General features: G+C 43.0%; 1 long non-coding RNA gene across 1 annotated transcript; it reads right to left on the bottom strand.

The window, feature by feature from the left end:
* Nucleotides 1–5,611: 5,611 nt before the first annotated feature.
* LOC117511659 lies at nucleotides 5,612–23,089 on the bottom strand. Its single transcript, XR_004561023.1, has 3 exons — nucleotides 23,079–23,089; nucleotides 10,626–10,630; nucleotides 5,612–5,985 (listed from the first exon to the last, which is right to left on the bottom strand). It is a non-coding gene; the product is annotated as an uncharacterized LOC117511659 (long non-coding RNA).
* Between the last annotated feature and the right edge of the window lie 2,062 nt (nucleotides 23,090–25,151).

Genomic DNA, 25,151 nt, shown 5'->3' on the forward strand with positions numbered 1-25,151 from the left:
TGCAAAGCAGAATCCTACCACTTTGTCCACTGTGTCAGACCTACCAGTGTACATATGTACAAGGGTAGGCTGAAAAGTTCTAAGGCTCCCCATGAAGGAGTAATGCATTAACTGCATTATAGTGAGCCTTAGAACTTTTCAGCCTACTCTCGTATGTTGTGTGTTCATGTCAGGTAGCTATTGTGTGTGGGACTTTGCCAGCTTAAGCAAACCAGGGGTGATATGGGTGATATGTATTGGCTCACTTGTGTCTCATGTTTCTAATTAACTTCAAGGTTGAAAGTGTGAAATTAAACATGGGAAATTAAAAGATGCTAATTTCCTGCTTTAGAGCCAGTGTGCTGGCATGAATAAATTACATCAATTCAGTGTGCTTGTTTGAGAACCCAATGAGAAAGAGCCTGCACATTCCAACTCTTAGTATAGTGAAGGCAGGAGATAAAAGATTCAAAATATAGTAGGAAATTAGGGGGCGCATATCTTCAGTGTGGAAAACTGTACTAGAAGCATTCTATCTTTATAGAATTATGTAGGTTGAAATGATAGAAGATGGAGGGCATGCATGAAATTAGTGACCATGAAATGAGCAGCGTTTTTGATTTGCATGTTTGTGAAATGTATTTGTGAGCATAAATATCTTTGCACATATGTGTCTTTGAGCCCTGCAGTGTCCTGTCCAGGGTGTGCCCCGCCTCACACCCTATACAAGGGTAAAATAAGTATTGAACATGTCATCATTTTCTCAGTATATATATTTGTAAAGATGTTACTGACATGACATTTACATCAGATGTTGGTAGCAAGTAATACACACATACAAAGGAAATCAAACCACAGACGTCCATAAATTAGGTTATTTGTCATAATGTGAAATGACACAGGAAAAAGTATTGAACAATGAAGAAAGGGAGGTGCAAAAATACAGGGAATCCCAAGACACCAGCTGAAATCTGTTAATAATTAGAAAGCAGTTCTGCCCATTGTCACTGCAAATTAATATCAGCGAATTCAGTCTCAACAAATGACCATGACCAGGTGCTCCTCACAACATTTCTGACAGAGAACTGAAAATAATTATCAGAAGAGTTTTCCAAGAGCCAAGGACCACTTCAGAAAGACCTGAAATTAGCAGGTACAACTGTTCCAAAGAAAACAATAAGTAACACACTCAACCACCAATGCCTGTATGCATGCTCACCATGAAGGACTACTTTGTTGAAGACATAGGTGTCAACCTCACAAGGGCAAAGAGGGTGCAGATTTATTTGTAACCACCAACTCCTCCAGGTGATTTCATTGATGAACCCATTGATGAGAGGTCTGTAATTTTTATTGTAGGTACACTTCAGCTGAGAGAGAGAGAATCAAATAGAAAATTCAGAAAATCATATTGTATTATTTTTAAGTAATTAATTTCCATTTATTGCATGAAATACATATTTGATTCAATAAAAACAGACCTTAATATTTGTTGTTTGCAATTACAGAGGTCATATGTTTCCTGTAGTTCCTAACAAAGTTTCCAGACAGTGCAGCAGGAATTTTGGTCCACTCCTCCATACAGATGTTCTCCAGATCTTTCAGGTTTTGAGTTTCAGCACCTCCAAAGATTTTCTATTGAATTCAGGTCTGGAGAATGGCTAGGCCAATCCAGGACCTTCAAATGCTTCTTACAAAGCCACTCCTTAGTTGCCCTGGCTGTGTGTTTTGGGTCATTGTCATGCTGGAAGACCCAGCCACGACCCATCTTTGTCAAGGTTTGAGTTTTGTTTGGTTATCTATTTTTCTTTCATTCTTTTGATCTGTTTGTTGTTTTTTGTGTTTCACTGGTTTTGGTTTCTTTGTTCTCTTGCTGGGGTTTTTCTGCTTGGGTCTGTCTGTCTCTCCTTCTATTGTCTTTCTCTTGGTTCTTGGGGATGGGTGTTTCCATCTCTCTGGCCACACCCTTGTTCTGGTGCTTTCCATGCACACCTGTTTCTGATTTGCTGATTATCACCTGGGTTATTAAGCTCACTGGATGTGTTAGTTTCTCGCCAGTTTGTCATACCTTGTGCTTTCATACCAGCTCTGTACCTGCGTTCCACAGTTCTGCCTGCCTCCTTGTGTGTTCCTGGCCTCCAGCATGTTGATATATATATATATATATAGGTTGCATCCATGCACCTATCTTTCAAAAAAGTTGACCTCAACTGAGCGAAACTGTTGTGAAAGTGTAGGAACACGGACCCACAACAGGGGGCGCAAATGAACGGACAATGGAGGAGTCAAATAACACTGTTTTTACTGTTGTGAAAGAGGCACAACAAACACAACCGATTACAATATTGAGATTGAGTCCAATTACAGCGGTGTCGTGTGGGCAGGCTCGACGATAGGAGACGTCTGTCCAAGTCGAACCGGAACCAACCCGATTTCCTCTGCCACCGAACCCCGGGAATACTGGAGCCGCCAAGTCCCGAACTCCCAGGTGGCCACTGCCTCCGCTCGTCGGATCCGGTACTGCTGGCGAGGAACAGAAACAGTCAGGTGTGGGTGCGGCTGCACCCAGCAACACGGAGGGTGGAGACACCACCTCCACCTCTCGTCAAAAACAATATGGAAATGTAGGAAGGTGAGTACTTATCCAAATATGTCCAGTCCAGTAGTCAGCTGTCCTACAAACAAGCAACAAGTATTACGGCTTCAGTTAATAGCACGTTTGGCTGAGATCGTTACCTCTTTGATAGAGCGATATCTCGGCAATGAGGTGGAGATGCCGTCCAGCTGATATACCCCTCCGCTGATGGATGTCAGCTGTTTTGGTTAATGGGTGACAGCTGTCACCTTGGCTGCTCCTGTGAGGCGGCAGCACCCTCTGGTGCCTGGAGCCCGCACTCCAGGCAGGGCGCCCTCTGGTGGTGGTGGGCCAGCAGTACCTCCTCTTCAGCGGCCCACACAACAGAAACTACAGCATTGGAGACTGCGAACTGTTGGCAGTAAAAGTGGCCTTGGAGGAGTGATGCCACTAGTTGGAGGGGGCACAGATGCTGTTTTTAGTTTACACCAACCACAAAAAATTGGAATATCTGTGAACTGCTAAGCGACTCAACTCTTGTCAGGCTAGGTGGGCTATCGTTTTCAGCCATTTTGATTTTGTTCTCTCTTATCGGCCGGGCTCTAAAAACAGGAAACCGGATACATTATCTCTCCAGGGCGATCCAGTGGACACTCCATCTGATCTGGGTACCATCCTACCAGTACCGTGTTTCCTCTCAGCATTAACCTGGGAAATTGAATCCAAGGTCCGGTCCACCATGGTTGATGCTCCTGTTCCTCTGGGTTGTCTTGCTGATAAGTTGTTTGTTCCAGCTGGTCTCAAGGGGGATGTGATCGGGTGGGCTCACAACAGCCATTTCTCCTGCCACCCAGGTATTCAGAAGACCATGTTTGTAATACAGCAAAGATTTTGGTGGCCAGCTATCGCTAAAGATGTTATGGAATATATCAATGCTTGTCAAACCTGTGCAATGCATAAATCCTGTAATTGTTCTCCTCCAGGTCCATTGCCTGTGCCCACTCATCCTTGGTATCACATTTCTGTGGATTTTGTCACTGGTCTGCCACCATCTAAAGGCAATATGGTTGTACTCACAGTTGTTGATTGTTGTCTAAGATGGTTCATTTTATTCTCTTGCCAAAACTGCCTTCACCAAAAGAAACCGCCAAGGCCATGTTAACTCATGTAGTATTTAAGATTCGTGGTTTTCTGCAGGATATTGTGTCCAACCGGGGTCCCAAGTTTATCTCCAATATCTGGAGGGAATTCTGCTGTCTCCTTGGGGTCACTGCCAGTCTCACATTGGGCTACCATCCACAGGCCAATGGACAATCAGAAAGACTAAACCAAGAACTCAAAACAGGACCCCGTATACTCCTGTCACAACACCCAGCCACATGGTCTACTCAGCATTCATGGAATGGACTAGCTCATAACAATTTACTGTCAGCCTCTACTGGATACTCGCCATTTCATGTTGTTTTGGTCATCAACCCTCTTTGTTGCCTCCCTCAGTGTCCACCTCATCTGTCCAATCAGCACTTAGCCTCATCTTCCACTGCAGGTAACCCTGGGAGTGGGCTAGAAGAGCATTGCTACGTTCACCTCAATCGTACAAATCAGCAGTGGACCAAAAAGTTACTCCTGCGCCTCTGTCAGAAGGTTTGGCTCTTGACTTGCCATCTCCCACTCAAAAGACTGTCCAAGAAGCTAGCTCCCAGGTTTGTTGGTCCCTTCCCAGTCTCAAAGATTGTTAATCCTGTGTCTGTTTGTCGCCATCTTCCCAGATCCATGCGCATCCATCATACATTCCACATCAGCAATGTTGAACTGGTCAGAACCAGCCCTTTGTGCCATCCTGCCATTACTTACCACCATCCCGCCAAGTGTATGGATGGTGGCCCAGTGTTTTCTGTGCGGCAGCTCCTGAACTCTCACCACTGTGGATGTGGCTTTCAATATCTTGTAGACTGGGAGGGCTATGGCCCAGAGGAGTGGTCGTGGACTCCCTCCCGTTTTATTCTCTACCCCACTTTGATCCATGAGTTTCACTCCTCCCATCTTGCTTCGCCTGGGCCATCCGAGGTCAGCTGTGGTTGTGTGGGGGGGGAGTACTGTCAGGGTTTGAGTTTTGTTTGCTTATCTGTTTTAGTCTCTTTTTTTTTTATCTGTTTGTTGTTTTTCATGTTTCATTGGTTTTGGTTTATTTATTCTCTTGCTGGGGTTTTTCTGCTTGGGTTTGTCCGTCTCTGCTTCTCTTATCTTTCTCTTGGTTTTTGGGGATGGGTGTTTCTGTCTCTCTGGCCACCCCCTTGTTCTGGTGCTTTCCATGCACACCTGTTTCTGATTTGATGATTATCACCTGGGATTATATAAACTCACTGCGTGTGTTAGTTCCTTGCCAGTTTATCGTGCCTTGTGCATTCATTCCAGCTCTGTACCTGCATTCAATAGTCCTGCCTGCCTCCTTGTGTGTTTCTGACCTCCAGTCTGTTGCTTTGACCATGCCTTTTTGCCTGATGATTTTTGTACTGCTGCTTTTCTTTGACTGCCTACTCGTGTACCAACCTCTGCTATCCACAACAGTAAAGCCTTCTAAAAACCAGAGCTGTCTGTTCAAGCTGTACATTTGTGTCCCGCAATTCCTGACCATCCAGCCTGATAATCTTCAATTCTCATACTGAGGGAAGGAGGTTGTTTTCCAAAATCTCATGACACATGACTTCATCCATCCTCCTTTCGATACAGTGCAATCAGCCTGTCCCCTTTGCAGAAAAGCACCCCCAAAAATGATGTTTCCACCCCCATGCTTCATTGCTGGGATGGTGTTGGGGTTGCTTTCATCCTCCAAACACGACGAGTGAAGTTGATACCAAAAAGCTCTATTTTGGTCTCATCTGACCACATGACCTTTTCCCATGCCTCCTCTGGATTATCCAGATGGTCACTGGTGAACTTCAAACAGGCCTGGACATGTGGTGGCTTGACCAGGGGGACCTTGCATGCTCTGCAGGATTTTAAACCATAACAGCGTAGTATGTTACTAATGTAATCTTTGCAACTGTGGTCCCAGCTCTCTTCATGTCACTGACCAGGTCCTCCCATGTATTTCTGGGCTTTCGCAGCATCATCCTTATTTCAAGAGGTGAGCTCTTGCATGGAGTCCCAGACCGAGGAAGATTGACAGTTTATCTTGTGTTTCTTTCATTTTCTAATAATTACAGCAACAGTTGTTGCCTTCTCACCAAGCTGCTTGTCTGTTATCCTGTAGCCCATCCCAGCCTTGTGCAGGTCTACAATGTTGTCCCTGGTGTCCTTAAACAGGTCTTTGGTCTTGGCCATGGTAGGTTGGAGTGTGATTGATTTAGTGTGTGGACACGTGTCTTTTATACATGTAATGAGTTCAAACATGTGCAATTAATGCAAGTAAAGCGTGCAGAATAGGAGGGCTTTTTTTAAAAAAAAAAATTAATAGGTCTGTGAGAGCCATAATTCTTGCTGGTTGGTAGGTGATTAAATACTCATTTCATGCAATAATATGCAAATTATTTAAAAATCATACAACGTAATTTTCTGATTTTTTTTTTTTTTTTTTTTTTTAGATTCTATCTCTCACAGTTGAAGTTTAACTACAATAAAAATTACAGATCTCTCCATTCTTTGTAGGTGGGAAAACTTCCAAAATCAGTTGATCAAATACTGATTTGCCTCACTGTATGTGAAGAACCAGCATGTTGAAGCTTATTTAGTTTGCTGCAGAACATTGAGACAAGCCTGTGAAATACTGGGAGAATATAGTCTGGTCAGCTCAAAACTGAAGTCTTTTGCTGCCACAATACACATTAACAGTGAAGTTTGGAGGTGGGAACATCATGGTGTGGGATTGTTTTTCAGCCCCCGGTGTAACAGTATAGCTTCCCCCCCTGGAAGCTTACATACATTCCAACATTCCACTCTTGGAATTAACTCCAAAATGAGTTTAAGCCCCTTTCACATTGGCGTATTCATAGAGCTGCTCATTGTGACGTTGTGTTTCATTTAAATATGCCCGAAATACGTGCATACTCAGCCTTTTTCAGTGTTCGTTCATACTTGCAACTGCGTGTGTTCGCGTTTTAATGTGTGTACACAATCGCGTGTACCATGCCGCTATTAAACCAGTTCAGTGCTATTTTCTGCCTCTGTTGAAGTGCGCTCTGTTCTCTACTGCAGGTGTTGTGCGGCTCAAAAACAGAGTCATTTAACATTATTATTATTATTATCATTATTATTATTATTATTTATTTATTTATTTGTCTTGGTGGATCACTTTCTTTGTGTCCAGATGGTTCTGAGTCTGGCTGTGGTAAAGGCTGCCCTGAACGAAACGCTGTGACTCGTTAAACTTTTAAACCTCCAGTTACTCCAATCAGGTCCGATGATTTGATCAGACCTGATCGATCAGGTTGTCTGATGACTGCACCGACATACAGCGAGTGAGCTTTTATGTTAACGAGTCACACCTCTGATCAGGTTTGATCAGACCTGATCGATCAGGTCGCCTGATGAGCGCACCGCCATGCAGCGAGTGCGCTTTTATTTTAAAGAGTCACAGCTCTGATCAGGTTTGATCCGCTTTTATCAAACGACAACAGTCCGCTTTGCGACACGGTGAACAGTCCTCATATAATGAGTCCAGTATGATAAAGTGAAGCAACGATCTTGCAGTATTTATAGCTCCAGAAGAACAATGGAGACCGGCGGGAGGTGTGAAATGGCGTACAGTACGGTGATGCAGCGTGGACGGGCTCACAGTAGCGGACAGTAGCACAGCGCTGTGTGTACTCACATGAAGGCTCCATGCTGTGCTGTACACCGAAGAAAATTAAACATGTTTAATTTCTTCCATCCTACGCGCATAGCCCTCAACATACTGCTGCGTATTGAGAAAAAACTCCATGTAAAGTGGGAAGAGAGCTGCTCATTGCAGCGTAGATGATACGCTGCAATGACCAGCTCTACGAATACGCCAATGTGAAAGGGGCTTTAGACTGAAAGAGCTAGTGCCACTTAACACTTTTAAATTACTCTTGATGGCTCTGACCTGTAGATGTTTTACCTGATTGCATGATCTCATTCAAGTGTCTGTTTTCTATGTAAATGTAACTGTGTATGTAACTCTGCCCTGCCTACTGGTCAGGACACTCTTGAAAAAGAGATTCTTAATCTCAGTGAGTTTTATCCTGGTTAAATAAAGGTGATAAGGCTGAGTCAGGATAGAGCAACCTTTAAACTCTATATTTGGTCCCAGATGAAGGCATTTGATTGATGGTGAACAATATTGGTATTATTTCTGTGTGTATCTATAGCTGTCTACAATAGCTTTCCTATTCCGAAGTATCTTTAAATCCCCCTTATAAATATACTCTACAAATATATGGACCTTATTGGCAACCTGAAATATGTGATGTGATGGAAAATACTCCAATTTAGTTTTGCATATCCACATATGTATAGAACACACAGTAGTGTGTGCGCACATGCTCACAAACACATACATACAGATGCAATAGTATGCAAAGAAACATATGTTTAAGAAACATATAATGAAAATGAGGGGCCTATAAGTTGTTTAGCTGAATGTAGTGTTTGACCTTGCTGTGACCTTGACCATTGACCTTGAGCTTGATCCTTTTGTGTACTGAAAAGTACCTTACTAGGGCTGCTATATTTCAAAAATTGCAGCCAGGAAAGCTGTGGAATTGAATTTAGTGTTTGACCTTCCTGTGACCTTAACCTTTGACCTTGAGCTTGATCCTTTTGTGTACTGAATGGTACCTTACTAGGGCTGCTTATATGTGAACTTGCAAGAGTCTGTGATGTAAATAGTGCAGCAGATAAATTCATTTTTTCAGTGAAATACTTCACTTATACAAAAAAACAGATGCAGATGTGCTGGTCATTGGCTTGAGTGTCTTCTCAACTCTACATAGTATGGGTGTGCAGCAGTTGTGGTTGGCATTCGGTCAAGGTTCGAGCCTTCGCTGGATTCCCATCCACGACCTGTCAGACTATGTAGGCCAAGAGAGGGCCACAGGAATGCCATTCTTCCATGTTTTCACTGGCTGTGATATGGTCTCAGCCTTTCAAAACAAAGGGAAGAAGACAGCTTGGCAAACTTGGGATATGTTCCCAGAGGCTACCCCAGTATTTTCTAAACTGAGAGTGTACCCTCCGTCCATTGTGGATGCAGACATGGAGATTCTGGAGAAGTTTGTGGTTCTCATGTATGACAGATCCAGCACTGTTGACAGTGTAGATGAAGCCAGACTTGACCTGTTTGCCAGGAAGCAGAGGTCGTATGAAGCCATCCCTCCTACCAGTGCAGCTCTGCTTCAACACACCAAATGTGCATCATACCAGGCAGGATGCATATGGGCTCAGGCAATACTATGTCAGCCAGAAGCAGAGAGTCCATCTGACTGGGGCTGGGAGAAAGCAGGTGATGAGTGGAAGGTCTACTGGACAACTCATCAATTGCAAAGAGTTGTGAACAACTCACCAAATGTGGCTACAAATCTGACTACCGTGGTAGGTGCAAATGCTACAGGCTCGGACTAGCTTGTACAGCTTTGTGCAGTTGCAAATGTGACCTGTAAGCTGTCTCCTGAATGAGCTTATGATTTTTGTATGGGTTTGCTGAGTTAGTCGGTTTAATGTCTTTTGGAAAAGGACACATCTTCTTCCTATCTGGCCTGAAGTTTTTTTTCAGCTGCAAACCCACAAGCCACATAAATGAGCTCATACTTTTTTTTATTGAACTTCATTTGCTTATACGAGGTCTATTAGATAATAAACCGACCCTTTTATTTATTTTTTTAACTATATGGATTTGAATGACGTGCGATTACACCAATCATGCATGAACCCTCGTGCGCATGCGTGAGTTTTTTCACGCGTGTCGGTGATGTCATTTCCCTGTGGGCCCCACCCGTCCCACGGTGGCTTTCCTCTTACTCATTCCCGCAACTTCACAGTGCTTTAAACAGTGTGGACGCTGAGCGTCCACAGAGTTCAATAGCGAAGCAAAGACTGCAGTGAAACGAGACGAGTCATTGGATAAATGCTGGGCTTTGTCCCGCCCATCGGACGCTCAGTGTCTCTAGATAAGAGTTTTAATTGGCTCATAGATAGATGGGGGCTGGGCTACCAGCTAATCAGCGCGAAATCCGCACACAAACAAGAATAATGATCAAGTATTGATGGTGATTATTACCCGAAAAAATGAAAAGAAACCAGGCCTCGGTTTTAGATTTTTTTTTCGAAAACATCCACCTGCAGCTTCAGGGCCGATTGATGAAGTTTGCACCCTGAGGGGAGGAGATAAACCTCGCGCTGTCTGCATTGCTGGTAAGTGGGCTACGAGCTAGTTTTTTTATTTGTTCACTAAGCTAATGGGCCTTAAAACGGTCTAAAAAGCATTATTTTCAATGAGATGCTTTTTGCTTTTTAGATGCGTCAGAAGCGTCGCGTCAAAAGCCGAGCTAAACTGACACTTCTGACGGGAATGCGCAGTCTGATGCATCAGTTCAATCCAATCCAACTTTCGATGCTCTGAGCTGTGACGTACCTTTGCGTTGTCCAATAGGAACAACGCGTCAGGCCAAAACACGGAAGACTAGTGGCAGAAACCACTGATCTGTAAAAAAAACAAACGTGTCAGAGGACTGCTCATTTATGGAGCAATGGAAATGTTTTTGTTGTTTGTTATTCTGTTTGAATTTCTGATTACTGTTAAAAAAGTTTAGAACACTTGTAATTAAAATAGCTAAATAAATCAATAAATGGTTCTTTAGAAACCTTTCATCTGTAGATTAGTTTTAAAAAGACTGGAATTGGTAAGTGGCATACTCTCTGGTATTAGTTGCATGGTTGTCTTCATACTGTACTTTTGTGCCACTGATTTGGCCTACAGTGTTTTTGTCATGGGTTGAAAAGGTTTCTGCAAAGTAAAGCATCTACCATATTTTCATTGCTGTATGTGAATTTTCTGGGAGCTAGCTTCTTGTCCTTCAGCCTAGCTGCTGTTTTAATGTAACTTAACGTATACTAATACTAGCTTGATTATACTGGGTAGGTTTCCTTATGGACCACAAAGCCTACAGATTCCACTCCCCCGTCTGGACCTGATGATGGACTGTCAACTTCAGAGATTGTGGTAGGAGGCGTGAGGCTCTGCAGCCGGTGCATGCTCATGTAGACCGGTGTGTTCTGTTTTGTTTTTGTTTATGCATCTAAACTGTACACAAACAACATGGGGGCATGCGGATTATATGAAGGGTGAATCTTGCAGCTGCTGAATTTGGCAGTACAGGCTCATATCCGATACTAAATAGAGGGAGGAAAAGTGAACTCTTGCAATATACTTAGTTGGGAGGCAATAATCTGCTCTTTATTATTGTTAAGAGAACTTTTCTTTCTTAATAACAAGGAGTCGCAGTCTTTTTTTTTTTGAGTGACTGTGACTTAAAGTTGTCTTACTTTACTGTTAAACAATACACAGTAGCTTGCATATGATACTTTTGCACTATAAAAAAATAGTTGACAATACTTCAAATTTGCAGGCAACAGTCTGCACTAAGATGATGAAGTATATACTATAACATATATTTCATCATCGGCACAACATAAAAGTCTTAGTGCAGACTGTTGCCTGCAAATTTGAAGTATTGTCAACTATTTATTTTTTTTTACAGTGTGGCTGGATTTAAACATTGTTTATTCCTGGTTTATGACCTGATTAAATTTCTTTGTTAAATTAGGTTTTCAGATGCCAAAAAATAAATGTATTTGATCTTTGTATTTTTAATCACTCTTTCAGATTTACTGTTGTATACTGTATTTTACAACTGGTGCAAATTACTTACTTACATTCTGACACATTTCTCACATTTATAGTGGCAAATATAGAGTATAAATGATCAGATGGAAAGTATAGATCTATTTGTTGTTATGGTGTAAAAATGTTAATAACTGGGGGTGCATACACACGGGGTTGATGACGGGCAAAAAACACAGTCTACCCACTTCAAAAATGTAGACTACACCACTGCCTCCACCGTCACAAAGCACTCACAGGCAAACACACTTCACACTAGCCTCGTGCCAGTCCCACCTAGCGAGCTAGCTAGGTAGCAAGATGCACATAATGGCAGACAATTTGAATGTGGTGGACCAGATTTTGGCGAAGCCATTTGATAGTCTTCCTTACGAAGAAGCCATGGCTGCTGTCATGGCTTCAGCTCTCAATGGTTTGCAAGTTAAAGCAACAGCCCCCAGTGCAATGTTTGTGCATTGCTATGCACACAGACTGAATCTGGCTCTGTCTCAGGGGGCTAAATGCTTATCTGAGTGCAGAATATTTTTTGCATCACTCTCTGGGTTTGCCACATTTTTCTCAAAATCCACAAAGAGGATGTCTTTTCTTGAGTCTGCAGGCTGCTCAAGGTTGCCCAGAAATGCTCCTACTCAATGGAATTTCACATCACGGATAGTGAGCACTGTGGCAAACAATTATGATGCCTCCTGCAAACTTTTGAGATGATCATTGCAGATAAGTCCATGGATGATGACACATTAGACTGTGCCAATTTCTTTGTGTTTGTTATTGCAGTAGTCATTAAAACTGGAAATTTGTTCTCGAAAATAGCTGTTGTGAGTTAATTTGTGGGATTGTGGGTGTTCTGGACGAAGTTAGTGTAATTTTACTACCAGGATCATGAAATGTCCATTCTCCTTTCTTTTTTCAGCAAGACAATGATCTCAAAATGCACAGCCAAGGGAAATCTCAACTGGTTTCAGAGAATGAAAATGAAGCTGCTAGAATGGCCCAGCCCAACCTGACTTGAATCCAATGGAAAATCTATGGAAAAAAAACTAAAGACCAGAGATCACAGAATTGGTCCACAGAACCTTGAAGATTTGACGACTGTTTGTGTGGAAGAATGAGCCAAATCACACCTCAGCAATGCATGTGATGAATTTCTCCACACAGGAGGCGTCTTGAAGTTGTGACTACCAACAAAGGCTTTTGTATGAAATATTAAATAAATTTCAGTAACCGGGTTCAGTATTTTTTCTCTGTCATTCCATTTTCTTACACATAACTTAGTTTCTGTAATTATTTGTTTTGGTTTGTTTGTATCTATGCATTGCTTGGGTTGTTACCAACATCTGGTGAAAATTTCATGTCAATAGCACCTTTAGAAATATATTTCCTGAGAAAAAGTACTTATTTTACCAAGTGTAACTGCAGAGATAGACTCCAGCTCCCTTAACTGGAATAAGCGGGCATAGAAAATGGATGGATGGATGGATGGATGGATGGATGGATGGATGGATGGATGGATATGTGTCTTTGAGAAAATGCAAGACAGATGGCCAGTAGTGAAACCTTCATTTTTTCCCCTTTTTTCCTACCACTTATCCAGTTCTGGGGCGGTATGACAGTAATGCAACCTGAAATTGTAAATTATTTTCCTAATACCAAACGGCACTGCCAAAAGAAACGTTTCCAGCCGGAGTTGTCGTTAAGGCCCATCAAAAGGGCTGGATGGACAAGGAGAAAATGAGTGAGTGGCTGAGAGAAGTGTATGTAAAGAGACGGCATGGTTTTTTCCATGCCTCACCGTCCCTGCTGATCTGCGACTCCATGCGCGCCCATCTCACCGCTACTGTAAAAAAACCACGTCAAGAAAACTAATTCAGAGCTTGCCATCATTCCGGGAGGACTAACCAAAGAACTCCAACTGCTGGACATTGGTGTAAACAGGGTGTTCAAAGTGAAGTTGCGAGCGGCTTGGGAGTGACAGATGACAGACGGCAAACTCATCTTTACTAAGACGGGGAGGCAGTGCCGGGCGAGTTACGCCACCATATGTGAATGGATTGTGGATGCCAGGGCTCAGGTTTCTGCTTTTTCGCGAAAGCCGGCATCATTGCTGAACAGCCACATGGCAACGAGACTGACTCCGACGATGATGAGAGGGAAGATGAGCGGAAACCTGGCGTGTTTGATGGCGAAATTGCCCAGCTGTTCAATTCAGACACAGAAGATGAGGACTTCGATGGATTTGTGATAGAACCATAATAAAAACAAAAATGTGAGTATCATATTGTTAAATACCGGTAGTTCAAAGTTGTTAAAAAGTTCAAATAAATTCACTGTTTTGCTTCCGTGACAATAGTAGATACTAGAATAAAGTTCAAATAAACTCACTGTTTTGCTTCTGTGACCTTTTTTTTGTAGACTGTATGTTTTAGCGTGCGCCATTTGTAAGCATTAAGTACCCGCTAATTGAGGCCGCGCCTTATAATCCGGTGCGCCTTTTGTAAGGGTTAAGTACCCGCTAACTGAGGGCGTGCCTTACAATACGGTGCGCCTTATGGTGCAGAAAATACGGTACTATGGTTCACACTCTGGAGCAGAAGGTGGGACAAATGCACAATTAAGCTGGATGCCAACTGCTGTAAAACAAGATGATGATTTGAATGAGAGACATCTCATGTCTTAGAGGATGAGCAAATTTAATAAATCATGTTCTCAAACTGAAATGCGACATTGCTGAATTAAAAAGAAATAATAGATCTTTCATTCTACTTGATGCGCCACTTCCTTGGCTTGTGTGAGGCAACAAGGAGCACAACAAGCAAGACAGTTAGGCTAAGGTAGGTTAACATGTTTTGGAAGACAAATGTATTACAACTGGCTTACAAAAGCATTTTCAAACATTGAACAAATTTTTTCATCTGATGTGGGTTTCTTCTCCTGCCAAGACTGGCACGCATTTACAGCTAGGTGGATTGTAACAATGTAGGGAAAACTGTCTTGTCCCAAGGGCACAGAGAAGTAGCATGACTGGCAGTTGAACCCAGGTGTAAAAATTTGTGGCTCAACGTCTTATCCCACTGAGCTATCTGCTCGACATAATAATACAGTGCATCTGGTAAGTACTCACTATGCTTCACATTTTGTTACAGCATTATTCCAAATGGATGAAATTCATTTTTTCCCCTCAAAATTGCACACACAATACCCCATAATGACAATGTGAAAATGTCTGGGGTTTTCTTTTTAGACTTTTGCAAATTTATATATATATATATATATATATATATATATATATATATATATATATATATAAAAACAACAAAAAAACAAAAACAAGAATCACATGTACATAAGTATTCACAGGCTTTTCCATGAGGCACTGATTCCACTGATCATCCTTGCCATGCTTGTACAGCTTAATTGAAGTCCACCTGGGGTAAATTCAGTTAATTGGACATGATTTGGAAAGGCACACACCAGTCTACCTATAAAGTCCTACAGTTGACAATGCATGTCAGAGCACAAACCAAGCATGACATCAAAGGAAGTGTCTGTAGACCTCCGAGACAGGAATGTCTTGAGGGACAAATCTGGGAAAGGGTACAGAAACATTTCTGCCACTCTGAAGGTCCCAATGAGCACAGTAGTATCCATCATCCGTAAATTGAAGAAGTACGGATCCACCAGGACTCCTCCTAGAGATAGCCGCCAGTCTAAACTGAGCGAAGGGCCTTAGTAAGGTGGTGGTGGTGACCAAGAACCTGATTGTCTCTCTGCCGGAGTGCTTGTATTCCTCTGTTGAGAGAGGTGAACCTTCCAGAAGGACAACCATCTCTGCACTCTGCAGTAATCCACCAATCAGGCCTGTGTGATAGTGCGGACAGACAGAAGCCACTCCTTAGTAAACAGCACATGGCAGCCCAGCTGGAGTTTGCAAAAAGGCACCTGAAGGACTCTCAGACCATGACAAATAAAATTCTCTGATCTGATGTGACAAAGATTGACCTCTTTCCCATGAATGCCAGATGTCATGTTTGGTGGAAACCAGACACCATCCCTAAAGTGAAGCATGGTGGTGTCAGAATCATGCTGTGGCAATGTTTTTCAGTGGCAGGAACTGGGAGACTAGTCAGGACTGAGGGAAAGATGAAGGCAGCAATGCAGACAGACATCCTGGATGAAAACCTGCTCCAGAGCGCTCTTGACCTCAGACTGGGGTGACGGTTCATCTTTCTTCAGGACAATGTCCCTAAACACATATCAAAGCAGTGGCTTTAGGACAACTTTGTGAACATCCTTGAGTGGCCCAGCCAGAGCCCAGACCTGAATCCAATTGAACAGTTCTGGAATGACCTGGAACTGCCTGTTCCCCGATGTGCCCCATCCAATCTGATGGAGTCTGAGAGGTGCTGCAAAGAGGAGTTGGCAAAACCGCCCAATGATAGGTGCATCAAGTGTTTGGCATCATATGCAAGAAGACCTGAGGCTGTAACAACTGCCAAAGGAGCATCAACAAAGTATTGGACAAAGGGTGTGAATATTTATGTACGTATATGTGACTTCTTAGTTTTTTTTTTAAATAAATTGCAAAATTTGCAAATAAACATTTTCATGTTGTCATTATGGAGTGTTGTGAGTAGAATTTTGAGGAAAAAAATAATTTACTCCATTTTTTGAATAAGGCTGTAACATAACAAAATGTGGAAAAAGTGAAGTGCTGTGAATACTTTCACTGTACTGAAAATATTAGTTTGCACATTTAAACATGTCCAGCAGACATGTCATGAATGCACTCCACAACCACGAACATGTTCAAACACAATTTCTTATCCACACAAATATAATTTCACATACTAACAGTTTCTAATAAAAGGCCTAAAGCAGTGGCGGTTCCATCAACATGAGGGTGTTCTGCATGGTGACTTTACCACATAATTGGTCTGAGCTTGAGAAATTGCACATTTAATTGTCCACCTACAGAACATTGCTGTTGTATCAATTAAGTGTGAAAAATGAAAAGTTGGGCAATGGAAGATTCTTCCCATTTCCATTTCATTAGAAATCTGCTCATGTTTCGGCATTTAGTGTTACAATGTGATAAGTAAGCAAAGTACTGTCAAAATTTCTCTAATTGGATGCCAGTAAAATAGCAAAAGATAAGATCCCGTAATATACAGTATACACTAAGCTTAGTGTATGATATGGACTCTCCTCTCCTCTTCTGAGACTTTATTAGGGCCCCATCACACATAGTATGAATAAGTACAACCCAGGGCGAAACACGGCGTAACAGCTCGTATGTGCAAACCATGAAAATAGTGAGCCAATGAGCAGGCGTGAACAAACCCACAGCAAAGGTTCTGTGCACGCGATGGTGTCGTGCATGAGTGTGCACAAAACTGTCACAGTGGGAACACAAGTGCGAGTGGTTGGTAAGGTTAGACCTTATTGTGTGGAGTGCCTTGAGGTAAACTTTTGTTGTGATTTGGCGCTATATAGTCAATCAATTTATATAGCGCCAAATCACAACAAACAGTTTGCCCCAAGGCAACTTTATATTGTAAGGCAGGCCATACAATAATTACGTAAAAACCCCAACGGTCAAAACGACCCCACTGTGAGCAGCACTTGGCGACAGTGGGAAGGAAAACTCCCCTTTAACAGGAAGAAACCTCCAGCAGAACCAGGCTCAGCGAGGGACAGTCTTCTGCTGGGACTGGTTGGGGCTGAGGGAGAGAACCAGGAAAAAGACATGCTGTGGAGGGGAGCAGAGATCAGTCACTAATGATTAAATGCAGAGTGGTGCATACAGAGCAAAAAGAGAAAGAAACACTCAGTGCATCATGGGAACCCCCCAGCAGTCTAAGTCTATAGCAGCATAACTAAGGGATGGTTCAGGGTCACCTGATCCAGCCCTAACTATAAGCTTTAGCAAAAAGGAAAGTTTTAAGCCTAATCTTAAAAGTAGAGAGGGTGTCTGTCTCCCTGATCTGAATTGGGAGCTGGTTCCACAGGAGAGGAGCCTGAAAGCTGAAGGCTCTGCTTCCCATTCTACTCTTTAAAACCCTAGGAACTACAAGTAAGCCTGCAGTCTGAGAGCGAAGCGCTCTATTGGGGTGATATGGTACTATGAGGTCCCTAAGATAAGATGGGACCTGATTATTCAAAACCTTATAAGTAAGAAGAAGAATTTTAAATTCTATTCAGTATTAACAGGAAGCCAATGAAGAGAGGCCGATATGGGTGAGATATGCTCTCTCCTTCTAGTCCCCGTTAGTACTCTAGCTGCAGCATTTTGAATTAACTGAAGGCTTTTCAGGGAACTTTTAGGACAGCCTGATAATAATGAATTACAATAGTGCAGCCTAGAGAAAATAAATGCATGAATTAGTTTTTCAGCATCACTCTGAGACAAGACCTTTCTAATTTTAGAGATACTGCGCAAATGCAAAAAAGCAGTCTTACATATTTGTTTAATATGCGCTTTGAATGACATATCCTGATCAAAAATGACTCCAAGATTTCTCACAGTATTACTAGAGGTCAGGGTAATGCCATCCAGAGTAAGGATCTGGTTAGACACCATGTTCTAAGATTTGTGGGGCCAAGTACAATAACTTCAGTTTTATCTGAGTTTAAAAGCAGGAAATTAGAGGTCATCCATGTCTTTATGTCTGTAAGACAATCCTGCAGTTTAGCTAATTGGTGTGTGTCCTCTGGCTTCATGGATAGATAAAGCTGGGTATCATCTGCGTAACAATGAAAATTTAAGCAATGCTTTCTAATAATACTGCCTAAGGGAAGCATGTATACAGTGAATAAAATTGGTCCTAGCACAGAACCTTGTGGAACTCCATAATTAACCTTAGTCTATGAAGAAGATTCCCCATTTACATGAACAAATTGTAATCTATTAGATAAATATGATTCAAACCACCGCAGCGCAGTGCCTTTAATACCTATGGCATGCTCTAATCTCTGTAATAAAATTTTATGGTCAATCAATCAATCAACTCAATCAACTTTTTTCTTATATAGCGCCAAATCACAACAAACAGTTGCCCCAAGGCGCTCCATATTGTAAGGCAAGGCCATACAATAATTATGAAAAACCCCAACGGTCAAAACGACCCCCTACGAGCAAGCACCTGGCCACAGTGGGAAGGAAAAACTCCCTTTCAACAGGAAGAAACCTCCAGCAGAACCAGGCTCAGGGAGGGGCAGTCTTCTGCTGAGACTGGTTGGGGCTGAGGGAAAAAACCAGGAAAAAGACATGCCGTGAAGGGGGGCAGAGATCGATCACTAATGATTAAATGCAGAGTGATGCATACGGAGCAAAAAGAGAAAGAAACAGTATCAAAAGCAGCACTGAGGTCTAACAGAACAAGCACAGAGATGAGTCCACTGTCTGAGGCCATAAGAAGATCATTTGTAACCTTCACTAATGCTGTTTCTGTACTATGATGAATTCTAAAACCTGACTGAAACTCTTCAAATAGACCATTCCTCTGCAGATGATCAGTTAGCTGTTTTACAACTACCCTTTCAAGAATTTTTGAGAGAAAAGGAAGGTTGGAGATTGGCCTATAATTAGCTTTTTAAGTAATGGTTTAATTACTGCCACCTTAAAAGCCTGTGGTACATAGCCAACTAATAAAGATAGATTGATCATATTTAAGATCGAAGCATTAAATAATGGTAGGGCTTCCTTGAGCAGCCTGGTAGGAATGGGGTCTAATAGACATGTTGATGGTTTGGATGAAGTAACTAATGAAAATAACTCAGACAGAACAATCTGAGAGAAAGAGTCTAACCAAATACCGGCATCACTGAAAGCAGCCAAAGATAAGGATACATCTTTGGGATGGTTATGAGTAATTTTTCTCTAATAGTTAAAATTTTATTAGCAAAGAAAGTCATGAAGTCATTACTAGTTAAAGTTAAAGGAATACTCGGCTCAATAGAGCTCTGACTGTTTGTCAGCCTGGCTACAGTGCTGAAAAGAAACCTGGGGTTGTTCTTATTTTCTTCAATTAGTGATGAGTAGTAAGATGTCCTAGCTTTACGGAGGGCTTTTTTATAGAGCAACAGACTCTTTTTCCAGGTTAAGTGAAGATCTTCTAAATTAGTGAGACGCCATTTCCTCTCCAACTTACGGGTTATCTGCTTTAAGCTGCGAGTTTGTGAGTTATACCACGGAGTCAGGCACTTCTGATTTAAAGCTCTCTTTTTCAGAGGAGCTACAGCATCCAAAGTTGTCTTCAATGAGGATGTAAAACTATTGACGAGATACTCTATCTCACTTACAGAGTTTAGGTAGCTACTCTGCACTGTGTTGGTATACGGCATTAGAGAACATAAAGAAGGAATCATATCCTTAAACCTAGTTACAGCGCTTTCTGAAAGACTTCTAGTGTAATGAAACTTATTCCCCATTGCTGGGCAGTACATCAGAGTAAATGTAAATGTTATTAAGAAATGATCAGACAGAAGGGAGTTTTCAGGGAATACTGTTAAGTCTTCACTTTCCATACCATAAGTCAAAACAAGATCTAAGAAATTATTAAAGTGGTGGGTGGACTCATTTACATTTTGAGCAAAGCCAATTGAGTCTAATAATAGATTAAATGTAGTGTTGAGGCTGTCATTCTCAGCATCTATGTGGATGTTAAAATCGCCCACTATAATTATCTTATCTGAGCTAAGCACTAAGTCAGACAAAAGGTCTGAAAATTCACAGAGAAACTCACAGTAACGACCAGGTGGACGATAGATAATAACAAATAAAACTGGTTTTTGGGACTTCCAATTTGGATGGACAAGACTAAGAGTCCAGCTTTCAAATGAATTAAAGCTCTGTCTGGGTTTTTGATTAATTAATAAGCTGGAATGGAAGATTGCTGATAATCCTCCGCCTCGGCCCGTGCTACGAGCATTCTGGCAGTTAGTGCGACTCGGGGGTGTTGACTCATTTAAACTAACATATTCATCCTGCTGTAACCAGGTTTCTGTAAGGCAGAATAAATCAATATGTTGATCAATTATTATATCATTTACTAACAGGGACTTAGAAGAGAGAGACCTAATGTTTAATAGACCACATTTAACTGTTTTAGTCTGTGGTGCAGTTGAAGGTGCTATATTAATTTTTCTTTTTGAATTTTTATGCTTAAATAGATTTTTACTGGTTGTTGGTGGTCTGGGAGCAGGCACCGTCTCTACGGGGATAGGGTAATGAGGGGATGGCAGGGGGAGAGAAGCTGCAGAGAGGTGTGTAAGACTACAACTCTTCTTCCTGGTCCCAACCCTGGATAGTCACGGTTTGGAGGATTTAAGAAAATTGGCCAGATTTCTAGAAATGAGAGCTGCTCCATCCAAAGTGGGATGGATGCCGTCTCTCCTAACAAGACCAGATTTTCCCCAGAAGCTTTGCCAATTATCTATGAAGCCCATCTCATTTTTTGGACACCACTCAGACAGCCAGCAATTCAAGGAGAACATGCGGCTAAACATGTCACTCCCGGTCCGATTGGGGAGGGGCCCAGAGAAACCTACAGAGTCCGACATTGTTTTTGCAAAGTTACACACCGATTCAATGTTAATTTTAGTGACCTCCGATTGGCGTAACCGGGTGTCATTACTGCCGACGTGAATTACAATCTTACCAAATTTACGCTTAGCCTTAGCCAGCAGTTTCAAATTTCCTTCAATGTCACCTGCTCTGGCCCCCGGAAGACAATTGACTATGGTTGCTAGTGTCGCCAACTTCACATTTCTCAAAACAGAGTCGCCAATAACCAGAGTTTGATCCTCGGCGGGTGTGTCGTCGAGTGGGGAAAATGGTTAGAAATGTGAACGGGTTGGCGGTGTACACGGGGCTTCTGTTTAGAACTACGCTTCCTCCTCACAGTCACCCAGTCGGCCTGCTTTCCCGGCTGCTCGGGATCTGCCAGAGGGAAACTAACGGCGGCTAAGCTACCTTGGTCCGCACCGACTACAGGGGCCTGGCTAGCTGTAGAATTTTCCACGGTGCGGAGCCGAGTCTCCAATTCGCTCAGCCTGGCCTCCAAAGCTATGAATAAACTACACTTATTACAAGTACCATTACTGCTAAAGGAGGCTGAGGAATAACTGAACATTTCACACCCAGAGCAGAAAAGTGCAGGAGAGACAGGACAAGCCGCCATGCTAAACCGGCTAAGAGCTAGTAGCTGCGCTAAGCTAGCGGATTCCTAAAAACACACAAAGTGAATAATGTGTAAATAATTTGAATATAAATGAAAATAAATTGAAACTGAAATTGCAGCTGGAGCATGTGTAACCATGTTGTGCAGCTACTGTGGAAAAAAAAAAAATACATGCCACTGTCATGACTGCATGTGGCGTGGCACAGAACGTGGTAGGACACACTATGCAGACTCGCAGGCTGAAGCGTGGAGGTAAAAAATGAGCTTTATCAAGAAACAGGCAATGGTCCGGTACACAAAAGGCAGTCAGCGGTGCGGCAGTACAGACAAGCAAGAGGCAGATTCGTAGTTCAGTACACAAGCAGGGGTCAGGTTCACGGTTTGGCGGAGATCGAGTCAACCAAGCAAGGTCCAAAACAAAGCAAACAGACTATGACAAAGAAGTCGAGAATGTGACACACGATCGACAAACTAGCAGGGAAGTGAGGGACTGTGAGAGCTTAAATACAAGGGGAGTAATCAGGGCGTGATGTAAAACAGGTGTGGGGAAGGTTCAGGAAGGGGAGTGGCCAGACAAGACAGGTGGGTGTGACAGACAAAACAACTCAGTGCCAGAGACACACCCACAACCAACAGAGACAAAAAGAACTGAATACCACAAACTGATGTGCTCATGTGACAGGACCCAGAAAATAAAAGGCAGAGACTTAACTAAGGTAGAACTCACCAAGTGGACATACAAGAGTAACAAATACAACCTATGATCAAACAAACAGATACATGTAATACTAACAATCTAGTGATGAACAGAACAGATGACTACGGAATAAAAGGTGATACAATAACCGATAAAGTGGCAAGTAGACTAATGACTATCTAGAAAAAAGATGATTAACAGAGAATGAAATACACAACCAAAGGAACATAACCAGGAGAAAACACAAGATAATCAATAACCAAAACCAGGGACTACAGCATAATACACTAAATGTGATAAAACTAAACTGAGACCTAAGTAACTAAAGGAACCATGAGTGAAAGAATACAAATGCACAACAGCACCTGGGACGAAAGGCAGGGACCTGACTAAAAAACTAGGAGTACCAAGTGGCACACTATGTAGCAACCCAAAGGACGACAAACCACCAGGGGACCGGTCCGGAGGCCGATGTTGGGACATGAGGAAGTCCGGAGGGCGGCCACTAGGCCCAGCAGAGGGTGAGGGGACAACAAAGGACCGGCCATCAGAGCGGTCAGGAAACACAGTAGGGTCCGGGGGAGAATGAGGACTAAGCTCAGGACAGGCAACTGAGATCTGACGGGCAACAGCTTTACAAGACTGGCGGTAGGTGATAGGGCGAGAGGGTTGACGAAGGGGATGAAAAACCGACCACACCTGTTGCAGACCAAAACACCCCAAAACACCCAGGAAGCAGAGATGTGACACAAATGACAGATCATAGTGTGAATATGGACCGGAAGCAACTAGAGAATAAGGACCCAAAACATAACTCACGCCAGAAACCAAAAAAACAAAACAAAAAAAAAAAAACTGAAGAGGAAGACAGGGGCGGAAGTACCAGAAGAGGGAACAAAAATGAACAAACCAACAGCAACATTGCTAGGGCCACGTGAGACAAATGCACTAATATATGGAACGCAGAATTTAACCAAAAGAGAACCACCTAAGGCAAAGAAGCGTTTACTGAAAGAACACGAAAAATGTAAAAACCAAGGAACTGTAACAGTGTGAGTCTAAACAGAATCAATTAAACTGGCAAGAACCTTGCATGGGGCCCATAATCGTTCTCGGGACAAACACAAGAGGTGGGAAATCCAGCAGGACCAACTTGGGGGAAAACCAGAAATGGATAGATCAGAAACAGAACCGTGTGAAGGACAAACCATACTTTGACCTGAGACAAGAATCTTTTTGATTGGAAACCATAAAAAATAACAAAAATGTCGAAATGACCACAAGAGACCAAATAAACCAGAAAAAATGCTATGGGGAGAAGGAAAACACCGCTGGATAAAGGAGCTCAAGGAACTGTGGGGCCACCCAAGCGAACACAGAAGTCTCTTCCACCCAGGCAACATGAACCATAACCCTGGAGAGGCATCCACTAAACCACACTGTTGGCAATTGACCTGTTTTGCACACACACACAAGTTAAGGGGGTTAGAGAAAAAACAAATAAACTTTAGACACAAAATACTGGAGATGATTGTCAAGAACTGTGTACATAAAGTATGTGGAAACTTTACCAGACCAGGAAGTGTGGCAAAAAACTTCTGACTTAATGGATTATTCAGATGAAAAAAAAAAAGAAAAGCAGCAGTGTGAATAACAACAAAGGAAGGCTAACTGTTTTGTTGATTGCATCTCAGGAAGTCATCTTCAAGGATGTCGCTGATGACTGGGCGGGCGAAGATGACTCTGAAGACGTGGGCATGGCAGAAAATCCCGGTGACGTCAGCATTGACGCAATCGTGGGAGGGGCAGGAGAGCCAGATGACTCGAGCTGCATTGAAGGCAGAGCAGGCGCTGTGGGCATGGCTGGAAATCCCGGTGACGTCAGCATCGACGCAATCGTGGGAGGGGCAGGAGATCCGGATAACTCAAGCTGCATTGAAGGCAGAGCAGGCGCTGTGGGCATGGCTAGGAATGACGGCCTCACAACGGGCTGAGCAAGCTGTAGCGATGACGTCATTGGGGTTGGAGAACCTTGAGCCGCCTCTGACGTGTGCGCCGAGGCTGGCTCAGCGGGCACGGTCGTCGACATCGTACTCACTGAAGCCTTGGCTGGAGGGACTGAGGAAGACGATGTGGTTTGAATGAGCGGCGCGAGCGTTTCTGCCGTCGCAGCAGCTGTCGGGGCTGATTCACTGAGCTCGTGCGCTGCGTATTGGCGCAGCGACATGGAAATACCTGTTGACTTGATGGTCAATGATGATGCCGGTAGCGGCACTGAGGATTCTGAGAACTTTTCCCCCTTCAAGGGATCAGGCAACATTGGAGCTGCAACTTCTTGGGGAGCAGAGCTTGTCGGAGCCCGGGGCTGCAGCTGGTGCATGTGCAGCTTGCGTGGGGCTGGGACTGGAGGAAGCAGAGCTGATGTCAGCATGGAACTCGGCGGTAGAGTCTGTTCTCGTGTCCTGGGCTGCTCTGCCGGTTCTCGTGCAACCGTGGAACCGGGACTGGAGGAGACAACGCAGGAGTCACTGCGGGATGCTGCCGAGAAGCTGGAAGAAAATGAGCGGGTGCTATTGCGGCGTCGGACAGCGTGATGGTGAGTGGTTCGTCGGTGCATAGGTTGTAGATGTCAGATTCAAAAAGAAAGTCCATGGGGTCTTCAATATATGCAGGAACTCGACCTTGCTTAAACAATGTTTTAATATGTGTCAGTTCTGGGTATGCAGACATGATCTCAGGCTCCGCCAGCAGGATCTGATCTAAAGCAGAAAAACTATGTTTCTTGTCCCGCTGACTGGTGCTGTGCTGATAGTCAAAAAATAGATCTTGGATCTTGAAAAAGACATTAGCCGTGACGTGAAG

This window comes from Thalassophryne amazonica, chromosome 6 (assembly GCF_902500255.1).
Source record: "Thalassophryne amazonica chromosome 6, fThaAma1.1, whole genome shotgun sequence".
In the NCBI taxonomy this organism is placed as follows: Eukaryota; Metazoa; Chordata; class Actinopteri; order Batrachoidiformes; family Batrachoididae; genus Thalassophryne; species Thalassophryne amazonica.